Source organism: Chroicocephalus ridibundus, chromosome Z (assembly GCF_963924245.1).
Source record: "Chroicocephalus ridibundus chromosome Z, bChrRid1.1, whole genome shotgun sequence".
Classification (NCBI taxonomy): Eukaryota; Metazoa; Chordata; class Aves; order Charadriiformes; family Laridae; genus Chroicocephalus; species Chroicocephalus ridibundus.
Genome location: NC_086316.1, coordinates 63,364,529 through 63,381,237, shown reverse-complemented (window position 1 = coordinate 63,381,237; position 16,709 = coordinate 63,364,529). Strand labels below are relative to the sequence as shown.

The following is a 16,709-nucleotide window of genomic DNA, read 5'->3' as shown; positions in this document are numbered from 1 at the left end:
TGTAAGTAGCTGGAACTGAAAACGGAATTAAAATGTTTTCTGTGGCATAGCTGATAATAATAGCAGTAGTCATGTAGCAGTCAATTTGTTAATTACACCTTCGTATTTAGAATATCCTATGACATGGCTACGGAGATGAGAACACTCCTACAACACCTTTGATTTTCAGTGATTTATACTGATTTCCTTGCAGTATCTTTCAGAATAATTTCTATTCTTTTAAAGGGTGAGTGAAATCCAAGATGAGAAGATACCACCTTTATGCTTTAATTTTTAACCCAAACACACACTAACTTCAAGCCACCAGACATTTCTGTTAAAAATAACCTAAGAACTGTTACCACGTAGGAGTCCAATCACAAGACATACACCTTTCAGTGCTAAAAGAGTTAAGGCCTGTCTGTAAGCCAAATCCTTGAACAAAATATCAAAGCTTAAAATTTGGAACAAATCCAGTAAACTCTCTATGCACGTAGACTGCTGTGACCACATGGAATTCTTGTGACTTCTGAAGGTACTGAGTGTAGTGCAGTTTGTGGGATTAAGCTCTAATTTTGAATTCAAATGTGCATAATTACGGATCTCACCAAGATGGTTCAAAGTCTGCCACCCAACATGCACACAAAGCTCTCACTGATTTCCCATTTGCTGTTTGGAGAAGGGGAGGTAACCAAATCAGCATTCTTATATAAAATGTGTTGGAATATATTCAGGTTTTCATAGAACCACAGAAACATAGAACAGTTTGGGTTGGAAGGGACTGTGGTAGGTTGACCCAGGCTGGGCACCAGGTGCCCACCAAGCCACTCTGTCACTGCCCTCCTCAGCTGGACAGGAGAGAAAATATAATGAAAGGATGGTGGGTAGAGATAAGGACAGGGAGAGATCACTCACCAGTGACTGTCACAGGCAAAACAGACTCAACTTGGGGAAATTAGTTTAATTTATTACCAATCAAATCAGAGTAAGGTAACAAGAAATAAAACCTAAATCTTAAAACACCTTCCCCCCACCCTTCTTCCCAAGCTCAACTTCACTCTCAATTTTCTCTACCTTCTTCCCCCCAGACTTCCAATATTCTTCCCCTGCTCCAGCATGGGGTCCCTCGCATGGCAGAGAGTACTCTACAAACTTCTCCACAAACTGCTCCAGCGTGGGTGCTTTCCACGGGGTACAGTCCTTCAGGAACAGACAGAAGTCTGTTCACAAGTCCTGCCAGCAAACCTGCTCCAGAATGGGCTCATCTTCACAGGGCCAAAGGTCCTGCCAGGAGCCTGCTCCAGCAAGGGTCTCTCACAGGGTGACAGCCTCTTTCAGACATTGACCTGCTCTGGCCTGGGGTCCTCCACAGGCTGCAGGTGGATATCTGCTCCACCATTAATATCCATGGGCTGCAGGGGGACAGCCTGCCTCACCATGGTCTTCACCACAGGCTGCAGCAGCATGTGTGCTCCAGCACCTGGTGCACCTCCTCCTTTTCCTTCTTCACTGACCTTGGTGTCTGCAGAGCTCTTACATATTCTCACTCCTTTCTAGGGCTGCAACTGCACCATTGCTTCCCCCCCTACCCCTCAGCATCTTAAATATGTTATTACAGAGGCGCTACCACTGTTGTTGACTGGCTTGGCCTTGGCCAGGAACGGGTTCATCTTGGAGCTGGCTGGCATTGGCTCTACCAGGCACAGGGGAACCTTCTAGCAGCTTCTCACAGAACCCACCCCTGCAGCCACCCCACTATCAAAACTTTGCCATGGAAACCCAATAAGGGACCTTTAAAGGTCATCATGTCCAACCCCCCTGCAACGGGCAGGAACATCTTCAACTACATCAGGTTGTGCAGAGCCCTGTCCAACCTGATCTTCAATGTTTCCAGGGATGGCGCATCTACCACCTCTCTGGGAAACCTGTTCACTGTTTCACCACCCTCAGAGTAAAACACTTCTTCCTTGTATCTAGCCTAACTCTACCCCCTCTTAGTTTCAAATCATTACCCCCCTGTCCTGCTGCAACAGGCCCTGCTAAAAAGCCTGTCCCCATCTTGTAAGATCCCTTTAAGTACTGAAAGGCTGTAATAAGTCTCCCCAGAGCCTCTTCTCCAGGCTGAACAACCCCAACTCTCTCAGCCTGTCCTCATAGGAGAGGTACTCCAGCTCTCTGATCATCTTCGTGGTCCTCCTCTGGACACACTCCAACAGGTCCATGTCCTTCTTGGGGGGCCTCAGAGCTGGATGCAGTACTGCAGGTGAGGTCTCACAAGACTGGAGCAGAGAGGTACAGTCACCTCCCTTGACCTGCTGGCCACGCTTCTTTTGATGCAGGCCAGGATAAAGCTGGCTTACTGGGCTGCAAGTGCACATTGCTGGGTCATGTCCAGCTTTTCATCCACCAGTACCCCCAAGTCCTTCTCAGCAGGGCTGCTCTCAATCCCTTCGTCCCCCATCCTGTACTGATATTGGGGGTTGCCCCGACCCAGATGCAGGACCCCGCACTTGGCCTTGTTGAACCTCCTGAGATTCACAGGCCCACTTCTTGAGCATGTCTAGATCCCTCTGGATGGCATCCCATCCCTCAGGTGTGTTAACTGCACCACTCATTGATATTCATCTGGACATCGAGCTGTCGACCATCCAGCCAATTCCTCATCCACTGAACAGTCCACACATCAAATCCGTATCTCTCCCATTTGGAAAGAAGGATGTTGTGGGGGACCATGTCAAAGGCCTTACAGGGGTCCAGATAGACAACATCCGTAGCTCTTCCCTTGCCAACTGATGTAGTCACTCCATCATAGAAGCCACTATGTTGGTCAGACAGGACTTGCCCTTGGTGAAGCCATGCTGGCTGTCTTGAATCACCTCCCTGTCCTTGATGTGCCTTAGCATAGCTTCTAGGAGGATCTGTTCCATGCTCTTCCCAGGCACACAGGTGAGTCTGACAGGTCAGTACTTCCCAGGGTCCTCCTTTCTACCCTTCTTAAAAATGGGTGCAATGTTTCCCTTTTTTTGGTTACCAGGGCCTTCACCTGACTGCCGTGACTTTTCAAATATCGTGAAAAGTGGCTCTGCAACTACATCAGCCAATTCCCTCAGGACTCTGGGATGCATCTTGTCAGGACCTGTAGTCTTATGTATGTTCAGGTTCCTCAGGTGGTCACAAACCCAATCTTCTCTTATAGTGGGAGGGACTTTGCTCCCCCAGTCCCTGCCTTGCGGTCCATCCACTCAAGAGGTGGTGGAAGACAGATTGCCAGTGAAGACTGAGGCAAAAAAGTTGTTGAGTACTTCAGCCTTCTCCTTGTCCGTTGTTACCAGTTTGCCAGTCTTGTTTATCAGGGTGGGTACACTTTCTTTGACCTTCCTTTTCTAAGGTACCCGTAGAAGCCCTTCTTAATATTCTTTGCGTCCCTTGCGAAGTTCAGCTCCAGCTGTGCCTTGGCCTTCCTGACCCCATCACTATACAACTGGGCAGCATCCCTATACTCTTCCCAGAACACCTGTCCCTGCTTCCACTACCTGTGCATTTCCTTCTTGCCCTTTAATTTGACCAGCAGGTCTTGACTCATCCATGTCGGTCTCTTGCTTTGTATGTCACAAAGCTTTAAGATGACACAGATACAGAGTGAAAGAAAGATTTTCACTGAGTATTTCCTGTCTTTTTACACATTTAAGGAAGCAAACTTCTGATTTCTACATTTAGGACAGAGCTTGAACCTAATCCTATTGAAGTTCATGCAAAATTATTCCTCAAATAAAGCAGACAGGGTTCAGGTTTATTTAGAAACAAAACCCAAACTTGCTTAAGTTCTTTCAAATGTAGTTTAGAACTGAACACAAGGAAGTCTGTGCCATACACAGGAAGTATTGATCTTCTAATGTTTTTTAGTATCCAATGCTAGTAGGGAAAAAACAAATTAAAGGCATACATGCTTAGATGAACTGGATGTTTAAGGAGAAAGCCAGTTCCACTAAAGTAAAATGTTGTCATGGCAGGGGGGTTGGAACTGGATGATCTTTAAGGTCCTTTCCAACCCAAACCATTCTATGATTCCATTCTATGATTCTATTTCAGCAGAGCTGAAAATTTGCCATTATGGCCTGAATCTGCTTACTGTCACACAGGTATGAATCTGAAGTTGCTCCTCACCTTCAGTTTCACAAGGAACTGTGATAGGAGAGAATGATATGGATTAAGTCCATTTTTCCTGTTACATTTTCTGAAAAACGAAGACGTTGCTATCCTTTTGTTTATGTTGGGTAGCAAGTTGTTGTGGTTTCAGCTGGGATGGAGTTGAATTTTTTACTTGATGTTGGTATTCTGCCATATCTTGGGTTTCAGATGGGAAGACTGTTGATAGCGCACTAATGTTTTTGGTTGTTGTGAAGCAGTCAAGGCCTTTTCTGGTCCTCACACTGCCCTGCCAGTGAGCAGGCTGGGAGTGCACAAGAAGTTGGGAGGAGACAGCTAGGACCGCTGACCCCAACTGACCGAAGGAATATTCCATGCCTTGTGACAACACACTCAGTATATAAAGGTGGGGGAAGAAGAAGGAAGGGAGGGATGTTCAGAATTATGGCATTTGTCTTCCCAAGTAACCATTACACGTGATGGAGCCCTGCTTTCCTGGAGATGGCTGAACACCTGCCTGCTGATGGGAAGCAGTGAATGAATTCCTTGCTTGTATGCTTTGCCTTCATGCATGACTTTTGCTCTACCTATTAAACTGTCTTTATCTCAACCCATGAGTTTCTTCTCACTTTTACTCTTCTGATTCTCTCCTCCGTCCCAACTAGGGGGAGTGAGTGAGCAGCTGCGTGGTCCTAGTTGCTGGCTGGAGTTAAACCAGGACATGAGTATTCTTCATTGTGCATAGACTAGCATTTATAAGATCATAATGACAATGAGATAATAAAACTAAGGAAAATATAATTTTATTTGCCAATACACTAATTATTTTTGCAATAACATACCCAGATAGTAATGTATGCTAATCATGGTTTCATTAAATAGTCAAATTTTATAGGCAATAATTGATTTCCTGTAAGGAGCATTCATACACTTTCTTATGCCTTAGTTTAACAGAAAAAAAATCTAAGTTTTCAATGTACAATGACTTACTTTACCTACATAATTTTCAAGCTCCATTTTTTTTCATTTTTTTCCTTTCATATGGGTGGTTTCTGCTCATGATTTCTTTGAAAGCTCTTATCATTTTTATGTACCAAACTGCTCAATTCCATCATTTGTTTCTCTATACAATATAACCAAATCAGCCTAACTTGTCTTTTTGGTTTTGACACCACTTCCTCTAACTTTATTTTGAATTTCCAAGGAATCCATTTAACCCACAGATGTTGGGTTCCAAAATGTGGGAGACTACAGAGTCAGTACTTGCCAGATAGTAGCTTCAAGCCAAGAAACCCCTGAAATGACAGATCATCCAGATTACCCATGAGATTAGATAGGTCTAATTGCCATTTAAAAAAAAAAAAAAAACTAAAAAAACCACCAAACAAACAAACAAACAAAAAACCACCACAAAGGTGAAGATGGATCATAGTTTTCACCAGGACCTTAGTAAATACTTCAGGAGCCAAAGACAACCAAAAGATAAATTCTCAAGCAAACAATTATCTCAACCAACCATTAAAAATGATAACAACAGTCATGAGAGTTACGCAAAAATACAGTTGCAAGATGTGAATATATTTTCTTTTTGATTCACTGACAGAATGCGTTAGAGGGCCACCACACAGAATGAGAATGTAAGAGTACAGATATGCAGGTTGCAAAAAACCTGAAGAGCAGATGGAAGCATGATCATTTTGAGACAGCCAAGGAAATCCTTTGCCCAAGCTGGAAGAGAAGATCGTATGCCTCCTAACAAAGTGGGTGCATATGTCCCTGCAGTGTGACCACTGGGGAAGTGGAATGTGGAAAGAGGTATGAGACAAGATTGTTTATGTGTCCATTCCCACTCTGAATGGATCAGAAGTCATTTGATGAGGCACATGGGGCAGAGGTCTGGGACTTCTGGGCACACCTGCAGGGCTGCTGAAGAGCCACATCAGACAGGTGGGAAATGCATGATGGATGTACAGCTGTCAGTGACAACTCTGACTGACACATCAGCCAGAGGGAAACTGCAGAGATGGGCTATTATCAGTTCAACAGGATGGTCAAGAAATGGAGCAGCAATAGCTTCCTGTCATGCCATGAATCAAACAGGAAGTGTTACTGTGCCCTCCAAGGCACTTAAAAGAAAAAAAATTCTAGTCTTTTTTGGCAGGACGTGGGCATGCCGCATGCTAAAACAGACATTTATATCACTGAATTAAAAAATTAAAGGGACCACACTCCCGGACACTAAAATTCTATTATCTGTATTATCAACTGTTTTAAAACCCTGTCAAATTTTAAAAAAATGTTCCTTGCACAGATTTGGCCCATTCCTCTCCCATCTAGCTGTACATTGCAGGGAAAAAAGAGAAGATTCTTCTTGATCCCTGCAACCTGTAAGCTTGCAGGCCTAATGCATGTATTTGTGCAATTATGAAATTCCCACAGAGTTCTATGTAAGCAACTTTATTCCCTTATTAAAAAAACAAAAACCAAAAAAAACAGAGACATACAGATTCACAGGTTTGAAGGCTAGAAAGCATCTTGATGATTCAATCATATATCCATCCACCCCAGCATAAAAAGGTAAGTAATGATTTCTAGAAGCTACACAGGATAAAAAGTTGTTCCTCAATAGCTATTCAATCTCACAATTAGAGTTGTTTTCAACATAATTTGAGAACACCTGTACTAGGTTATCCACTTCATCTGCCTCTCCCTCCACGGCAGTCATTGATGAGTACTTGCAGGGATAACAGGACAGGACAGATCAATACCTTTCCTGATAGAAGCCCCCAGCTCCATGGTTTAGGGAACTTCAGAGGTACATATTGCATCTTAGTATTTAACTGACTTTTTTTCTAATGTCTTTCACACCTAGTTAATACTTAAATCTTAAAAAAAAAATAAATAGTTCAGTGTGTGAGGGATGTTGTTATGCCTTTATCAGCAAAGTTGAGTGTCTCTGTCCCAGTACAGATCTCTTTCATGCTGAAGTATTTTTTTTTATTTTCTTTTAAATCAGATGAATAAACTGAACTTTGCCAGTGTTGCACCAGTACACTGTGGCCTTTCTGCCACCTTCCTTTGAGCTCTAGGGCTTTTTAAGCATGTGTACTACAATTGCAAAACTTGTTCTAATCGTGGTATTAACAGTAGTAGATACAAAGGAAAAATTAATTACTCCTTCTTACACTTTAATATGTATTTATACATTCAAGGATAACATTGCTCTTTTCACCAGCCTGATTATGTGAAATGTCCCACTAAAGGAAAAGCTGTATATTACTGGAAATGTTCACTGTGCCAGAAAGAAGGACTATCAGTATCAAATTAATACTGAGATAGAAATATACCTGTAAGAAGATTGGAAACATATATGATACTAGGATTGGATACACTTTAAAGAATTTAACTAATCAACAAGAATAAGCCACTGCACAGATTTTCTTTCAGTATGATAAATGAATAAAGCATGAAAACACTTATTAGAAATTCAAACTATTCAAAACCAGTATGAAACACAAACTACTTGTAAGCACATAAACCTACTCGAAAATTACCTGAAAGTTACCAATATGCCTGAGTAATATTTGAGATAGATATTGACAGAAAAAGCTAAGGCTTTTGAAGGAATATTTCTTAATGAAAAAGAGTTTAGGAAATAAAAAATTTTATCACAGCAAATTGATGAGGAAAAAAATACCAAGATGGCTAGAATATAAATGTAAAAAGCATATGAATGTAAGAAAATTCAGGCCAGACAACACCGACAAGTAGTCTGGACATAAAGCTCTTCATAATCTTGAGACAGCTGAACACGTACTGTATATATATAATACTACAGGATTTGCCAATTAACCTGCTTGAAAAGGTTGTCAGAAAACAAAATAAAGCCTTAGAACTGGTTCTGTCCTGACTAAGAGGAAACAGAGCTAAAAACTACAAATTACTAAAAGTTCATTTTTAGGGAACATTTCCAAATATGTTATCTCTGAAAGGAAGGTTTTGTTTTTCACTTGTTTTAAACCAAATTATACGTTTTGACGCTTGCTTTTTATTATTGTAGGTTTCAACAATAAGCTATTCAAATAAGGACTGTCCTTTTCATATACCCTTGCTCAATGATAAACATAATGGGTTCATTAGAATTCAATCTTTTTTACTTTTTATTCTTCATGCTATGCAACATGATTTATCTATGCACCCAATCACGTATATCTCATATCTGAACCAGCGTCAAAAGACCAGACAAAAAAAACCCCTACTTTAAAACATTAAGTTAACCTAGTTCTAACACCTAGAGCTGTAACTGAACTACTGCTGAATCAAACTGAAATCTCAGACTCCCCTTAAAGGCATCAAAAACCTCAAGCTATTCCAACTCCTATTTCTAAACTATGAAAATAAAAATGAAAAAACAGTGAGTAGCTTGTAGTTTCACCATATCCTTTTGCATACATATACTTGGCTAGGATTAAAAAGTGGTTATTTTGCAAGTGCAGACATTATCCCTAATGCTAGAGAATTGTGAAGAAAAATAGTTATAAAACAAATACTGACTTTTGCCAGTTTTTATAAAAAGCTTTGTATCATAATTCTTCAGCAGTTCGTCACTCTTAAATCGGTCATTCATTAGATTTGCACACGCTACAAACAGCAATACTCTTTGTAACACAATACTTTTTGATGTCTTTCTAAAAGCTTTACTACAGCACATCCTTAGCCTTACAGAAAGTGGTACACCGCAACAGCATTCTGCCTTAAAATAAAGTACACGTCTTATTTGGTTTCTTCCTCAAAAACCTCAAACCAAAAAGAGCTATTTAAACGAAGGAAGGAAAAGCATAATATACATGTTACACATCACTCAACAGAAATAGCTTTTTCTATTATTAGTTTTCCATGTCTTTAAAACTGCCATAGACAACCGAAGTCTGGCTCTATTGGACTTTCTTCTTATACTTAGCTGGGGTGGAAAAATGAAATTCTGAGCTACCACTAGAAAAACTATTACTGCTATAACTTCTAATTCTCTTGATTTATATCAAAAGAAATACTTTAAATAATTGCATCGTAGATGAAACATTTCCATACAACTTTTTCTAAACTGCAAATGCAGTCAGAACAGTAAAAATAAACTCTGCTCTGAAACAATTTTTCTAATGCTGTCATTTGTCTTCATCCATTTTGACAACGGAACATTGGAATAGCAGTTGCAAATTTACCATAATCAGTAGTACTATCAGTGTACTTAGGACAGATGTACAAAGCTGATTTTGAGATTATGATTTAATAGAGATTCTCCCAATGCAAATTCCACCCCTAGTGTGTCTAAAAAAATTTTCAATTAAGTTCATGAAAAATACATCAACAGAGAGGTTTTTCTTTTACACTATGTTGATGTGTCATGCAAACATATAGCAGAGCTATTGCAAAAGATACTAACTACATGAAAATAGAGGACTTCATAAATGAGTCCATAAACAAAAAAAGTTCCACAGACAAGCTAAAGACCCTGAAACAGTTCTCAGCTTGAGACATACCCTAGGCCATGATACACCATTTCAAATCACTGATAAAAAGCCATCATACCAAAAATCAGAGGACTACCTCTAAAATCTTGTTATTTTGAGGAAATAATACAGTCAGGCTTTTTAGTCATCTTCTGCTTTCTAAGACTATCTGTATTTATGTACATTGTTGGCACTTTTCAGGGCTTATTCTACAGCCATCCAGACTAAAAGCTTCCTTTTCCAATGTAAGCCAAGATCCTCATGTAGAAACATGTCCTGACCAGCTACAGCAATGAGAAGAGAATATAGTAATGGAAAGCACAGAATAACAAGTCTACAAACTGTTAAATCACAATCTAGTTAAGAATCCAAGACAGATACATACAGAAACTTAAAAGAACAATGTCAGTATTCTGCAAGTATAAAAAAAAAGATGACTCAAACAGCACCAATACTGCTGACTGGTTCAGATATGACACTTATCAAAGAGCAATCTTTGCTTTGATGAAAGTACTATTAAGTGGATTAAAATTTAGTAGCATAAAAATACAGACAGATCCTTGCTGTCCTCTGAGATATTGTTAAGATCATTTGAAACTCTGGAAAAGACAGAATACTTCCCTTCCCCACATTTTTCTTCTACTCAGAACTTTTCTGTAGACCATGCATGACTACAAAGCAAGAAAGTAACAGCTCAACCACAACATCTTGAAGACAAATAATCATTGTACAAGACTATTTTAGTTGACAATGTAGGCTCTAGAATTACTCTAAAGACGGCTTTATAAACAAACTCTAGCACTGAAGAAACAGCCAGACACTTGTCATTCCAAAGCCTGCCCCTTGCAGGCCTTGGACTAGCAATGTCAATTCTCTCTGCTCTGCCTTGTCTTCTCCATCCTTAGAAGTTATCTCTTCCTTTTTTCTATTCTGTATCCAGCATGTACAGGCTTGTTGCTCTAACTCACTCCCTCCTCCATGTATTTTCTCTTGTGATCCTCAGTGAACATAAGTTCCAGCAGAGTCCTCTCCCCACAGTTTTATGATTACCAGGCAGAGACTGATGACTCAAGCTATTGTCAACTAGATTACACAAACAGGCTATCCTATTATAAACATAATTTTGAGGGATATCCACAGGACAGTCATAGCAGCAGCATCAGGCCCAGCCTAGGGTAGCTACGCAAAGATCCATCTTGCTTCTTGCCATTTTTACACCCTACACCAAGTTCTGTGCTTATGCATTTAACTAGCTAGAGAGGTCTGACTAAGTCTTCAGTATATTGGAATCACTTTACTGACAGCAGTACAGACAGCATAAGGCATCATACAGAAGGAGCTCCAAGCCTTCTAGCAGTTATGGCCCAATCTTCGATGAATCGATCCTTCTTCTTCAGAACATGTTTGTTCTATTTCAACCTACGCTTTAAGACCCCTTAAACATTGAGACTCCTCAACCAGGCATCTTTCCAAAAAATCACTAAAAAATCCTTTATCTGGAAAAAAAAAATATGTAGTCTTCAAAATTGTAGAAATTTGAAAATAAGTTATGATAGTAAGGCACAAACCTTTCAAGCTGGAGACTGTGAATCCATAAAAAGAATCAGAGAGTTTAAATTTAGCAGAACTACATGGAGTGTTTCAAAACTTTTCAGTGGCATATCCAATTTTCTTTCCATGGGATAGCTCCTGACCCACAGTAAAAATTTTTATACTAGTGCATCAGAAACCTAAAGCTACCTACCTGGGTGACAATCACGATTTCATTACCGTTCAGAGACAATTGAGAGATTCAGCATTTGCACTATCACTAGAACATAGGTAATACTCGCTGTATGCTGTTCCTCAAAAGTGATACCGTATTTTTATTGCATTCTCAGTACTGAGCCAAAATTTAGATGGAGTTACACGGATATGAGTAGCTAAAGCTGGCCCAGAGAACAGAACAGAACAGAAATTTCTGCATATCTACTCCAAGTACACTGTTAATAATTTTTCTATCAGTGCATTCAGGAAAAGTCTGGCAACTAATACATAAAGCCTTTGTTCAAAGGACATTCACTCAATAGCAGCCCAAGCAGCTTGTAGGGCAATGCTTTTCAGGGTGTGCTAATGCAACTAGGTCTGGGAAAAAGGAAGACTAGCAAAACTAATTACATAGGCGTGGTTGGGGGCACCCTGCCACACAGCAGAAAATATTATGCTAAACCATTTATAGGAAGCCACTAGTCTAGACCTTTGGCAGGAGGGAAACCAGCTAGCAGCCATGATTACTAACCAAGTTTTAGTTCTGTTGTACAGAAATAAATCAGATAAATTACAGCAATAACGTATTGCAAATATATTTATAAGCTTTGCTGTGCATATGGCCTTTCTTCCTTTTCTAACTTGCTGAGCATCATGAATTATTAGTTTACAAGTCTCTCAGAAGATCACACACGTCTTTATACACAAAATGTCTACTTTATCTACCCTCACTCACACTGCCTATGGGATAAAAAGGCTTGGTACTTGAGGCTGGTTGTAAAAGAGTTGCAGTTCATTAGGATGACAGATCACACTTGGTACAAAAGTAAGAACATAAGAATTGCAACATGGACCAGACCTAAGATTCCACTATCCCAGTACCCTGGCCTTCACAATAATCTAAAATAATGCCCAAGAAAGAATAACACCAGTGCAAACATAAAATGACAATGACCCCATTACTCTCCCAACTTCAACTATTTTCGGCTCAAATTTTAAGAAAGATGTGCTTCTGCGTATTTAGTAACTCTCCATGTTTTCTTCTGTGAACTTGCCTAGCCAACTGTTCAACCTATGTATATGTCCAGCTTCCATAAAGTGACTTGCCAAGGAATTTCAACATCAGCTAACTCTTACATAAAGGCCTGCCTCCCTTCTCCTTGTTTAGAGCCTTTCTTCTGCTAAGTTTACTGGGCAGCTAGTTCTTGTATTGTACTAGTTCTTGTACTGAATGCCATAATGAATGGTTTTTCCTTACTTATGCTCTCCATACAATCTGTAACTCTGTAGTATCACTGTAGATCTGTAGATCACTGTAATATCCTCCCAATTTTGACTTTTCCAAAATTTGACTCCTCCAAGTAAAAGAGTCTGAAACTTAGTCTTTTCTTGTAAAGAAAGTCACATGTTTTTTGATAATCCTTGCTTCTCTTTTCCAATTCTCCTAAAACCTTTTGAGATAAGAAAGCCAGAATGACATAAACTATTCAAGACGTAGGCACATCATGCCCAGTTTACTCAATGGCCTAATAAGGTTCTTCATTCTTTCCTCAATAATTGTTAATACTTAATTTGCTGGATTAACAACATATATTTTACATGTAGCCCAAATCTTTCAGTAAAATCATAATACTATCAAATAACAGAATCAAAAGAGCAGCAGTGATTTCTTCTGTTACTTCTGGTTGATACTTTTACAAAATTTCTGAGAAAAGGATTAAAACTCTTAAGCATGTACTATTACAACTTACTTTTCCTGAACATGATGAGAACAATATCCCCTGTGCTTGGGCCCAGTTAAACAATCACAAAGTATTTGGGGAATCAGAGAGTTGTATTTACACAGAGAGCTAAATTTCAGTAGCTTAACATGGTAATTAAAAGCTTCTTCAGTCAATGGAATAAAATCTATTTGCTGACTTCTTTTTAAGGCCAAAAAGACAGACAATCACTCCATTCAAATGGTTTTTAACCCTGACTAGTATCAAAATTATTTTTTCTTTTAATGTCAAACTCAAAAAAATCTATTCTACAAGTTTAGTGCTTGTTTCTATAAGCGCGTGTTAACGATAATTACAATAAAGGAATGCTCCTCTTCAAGAAATGACAGCAACTATTTTGATTGCCAGGGCTTAAAGACCAACACAAAGCCAATCAAGTGCTGGACACCTGTGGTAGTTCTCCAGATGACACACATAAATTCCATCAAATAGGTGGTTGCTGTGTTTTACACCTAACAAATTTTGCTGCTAATGAATTTTGTAGACTGAGTGCGAACTGAGAGCAAGATAAATTCACAAAGTGAAGGAATGAAATGGCAGCAGAAGAAACGACTGTTGTAACAAAGGTAAGTCTAAAAGAAGTGAACAGAGAGTAAATCTAGAAGAATAACATGACTGAGGTCTTGTCCAAGTTCGTGAGAGCACATCTACCCAAAGGTCCTGTCACATTAAGACCAAAAGGAACTTAATTTGGTTTTCTTTTTTTTCAATAATGTGTTGTCAAATGGAATACCTACACCTCAGACTGATCTCTGAAGTCTATCTGTATGAAAAAGTGAAACCCATGCATCCAGTCCAAAATTGCACATAAATCTTTGTTTGATTTTCTTCTCCATACAATACACAGCAGGAGGAAATACTTGCACTATTCAAGACAAAATGGTCAATGTGACAAACATTATCATTTTTTGTCTAGCTTATTTTTTACAAATCATTTTAATGACAACAGCAACTAACTGTTATGAATGAATGGCTGAATACCATGACAATAGTAACTTACTTTAAAATAGTGGCTCTTCATAAATGACATTATTGTATATGAGTTGAGATTAGTCAACAGTGTCTATCCAGATTACCTGCACGCATATGTACTTAGTTCCTCATACCTTAAAGGAATGTAAGAGTGGAGCAGGTGCAATTTATTTTAGTAGTTCTGCCAATAAAGAATCACAGAAGACTCAGTACTACCTGTGAAAGAAAATGGGCTGCGCAACAGTGATCTGTCTTGCAAAGGGAGGCATCTGTCTGATTCCTTTCCCTGTGTATGAATTCTTACTGTTACTTCCATATTAAAACTGCCTGATTGTCAAAATAAATTCCTCACAGATTTCTTAGTTTTAACCTTCAATATAGTATTCAAGTCTTAATTTTATAAACTAGTCTTTCAAAGCTAAGCTATCTTGAAGTGGGAAAATAAATTCCTCTACAGTATTTTTATTAAGCTCACTAAGCATTTAACCAATTGAAAAAAAAAAACAAAAAACAAACCCAAACACTTGAAGTTATATATCTGAAACTAGTTTGGTTTCATCTACAAATGTTATGATAGATTAATTCCTTTTTTTTTTAATCATCATAGAATCGTGTGGGTTGGAAGGGACCTTAAAGATCACCTAGTTCCAACCCCCCTGCCATGGGTAGGGACACCTTCTGCTAAACCAGGTTGCTCAAAGCCCCATCCAGCCTGGCCTTGAACACTTCCAGGGATGGGGCATCCACAGCTTCTCTGGGCAACCTGTTCCAGTGTCTCACCACCCTCACAGTAAAGAATTTCTTCCTAATATCTAATCTAAATTTCCCCTCTTTCAGTTTAAAACCATTACCCCTCATCCTATTGCTGCACTCCCTCACAATCAACAGACTACTCCTTTGTATTATAAGTGACCTGAAGTTATGTTTATTTTTATCACATACTAAATATTTGCATGAGAATATTAAAATAATTATCCCCCCAAGTTTTATAAAATTTTAAATGCTGAGCAGAAATTTTGACTGGCTATAAGGAGAACCTTCTACCCATGCGGGCAGCTGAGCAGTAAAGCGGATTGCCCAAACAGTTTTTGCAGGACTTGATCGGATCAACCTAGTTTCATCTCATAGCTTGCCCTGCTTAGAGGAGGACATTGGACTGAAGACCTCCAGAGATCCCTTCCAACTGGAATCCCATAGATTCTAAGTAGGTGTTATCTGAAAATCTTCAAAACATTTATTTGATAATCATGGAATCATAAAAATGACATTTTAACACAACTCTTCAGAATATTAATTGAAAAGGAAAGTAAATTACATACTCAAAATGGATACTTCGTTACAGCCATAGTTATTGTAGTCTAAATATTCTATCAATATAGAAAGCAGGGAGAGAAAAGTCTCTCTCCCCATCCCACTCTGAGTTGGAACAGCCCTACATCTTACTAACAACTACACGTGAAACCTCTTCAACCACATTCCCCTATTAGTTGACTGTTAAATCTTAAGCGCCTGAAATTGTCCTGTAAAACTTGTTCTCCTCTGCAATGCCAACACAACTGCCTAAAACACTAACTGTAAGAAATCCAAGAAGTTCAACCTGAAAGAAAAATAAGTATGCCTTATTTTTGCCAGCTCAGAAAGTTTGAGCAATTAATGTAGTTAAACCCTTATAAGTAAGTACCATAAGATCTGCAAAGAAAGTTAACATCCAATAAAACATTTCTCTCCATTGTGTCTGAAAAATAGGGAGAATGTCATTGTTTTAAAAATCACAAAATTATCTCATTACTTTGATCTATGTCAAGTTAGTGAATCAAAACATTTAACTTCCACCCAGATTATACAGAAATAAGGACCAACAGAGAAGTTTAATAAAGTAAGGATGCTTGTAAAGAGGCCAGATAACACGCACAAAATGCAGTATTTGATTTTTTTCTCAATGTATTAGCTGTAGTTTCTGTTGTACAAAATAACCTGATTCTTAATTTTTTCAGTTTTAGTTACTTTAATGTTTCTATTAATGTTAAGTGTGGCTTTATTCAATAAATACAAGTCATTTACAAATATAAATACTCTAGTCAAATTCCTACTTTTGCTTGGAAGAACTTGTAAAAGCCTAAAGCAAAAACTCTGATAAAAAATTACTTTTTATTAGTTAAAAATGTAAAAATATTAAGATGAATAAATGCATGTAAGTTCTAGAGCTACTTAAAAGAATGCACAGAAGTAGAGTCTCCTTCCAGTAATGCAGGGAGAGAGAGCAAATTCATCAGTGCAAAGACTGTAAAGTTTTCAGTGAAGTTACTACCCCTAGCACAGCACCATACTATTTAGAATCCCATTTTTAAAAAGGGTCATGTACAGGAACAAAGTTTTTTGGATTGCCAAACAATCCATTTAATTGACTCAAGACATAACCAAAAATAGAATTGCAAAACATCACAATTCTCCCGACCAACTGCATCTCTTACTATTGCTATTGTTTGCTGATAATTTTTTTAACCACTATATAATTAAAAATCTTAGCCAAAATATGACTAAGAGGGAATAGCTTTTAAACCAATCTTGGTCAAAGACC

General features: G+C 38.7%; 1 protein-coding gene across 2 annotated transcripts in view; it reads right to left on the bottom strand.

Annotated features, from left to right (window-relative positions):
- ADAMTS6 (ADAM metallopeptidase with thrombospondin type 1 motif 6) overlaps positions 1-16,709 on the bottom strand; it is a 154,266-nt gene that overhangs the window by 96,093 nt on the left and 41,464 nt on the right. The gene's annotated exons all lie outside the window — the stretch shown is intronic.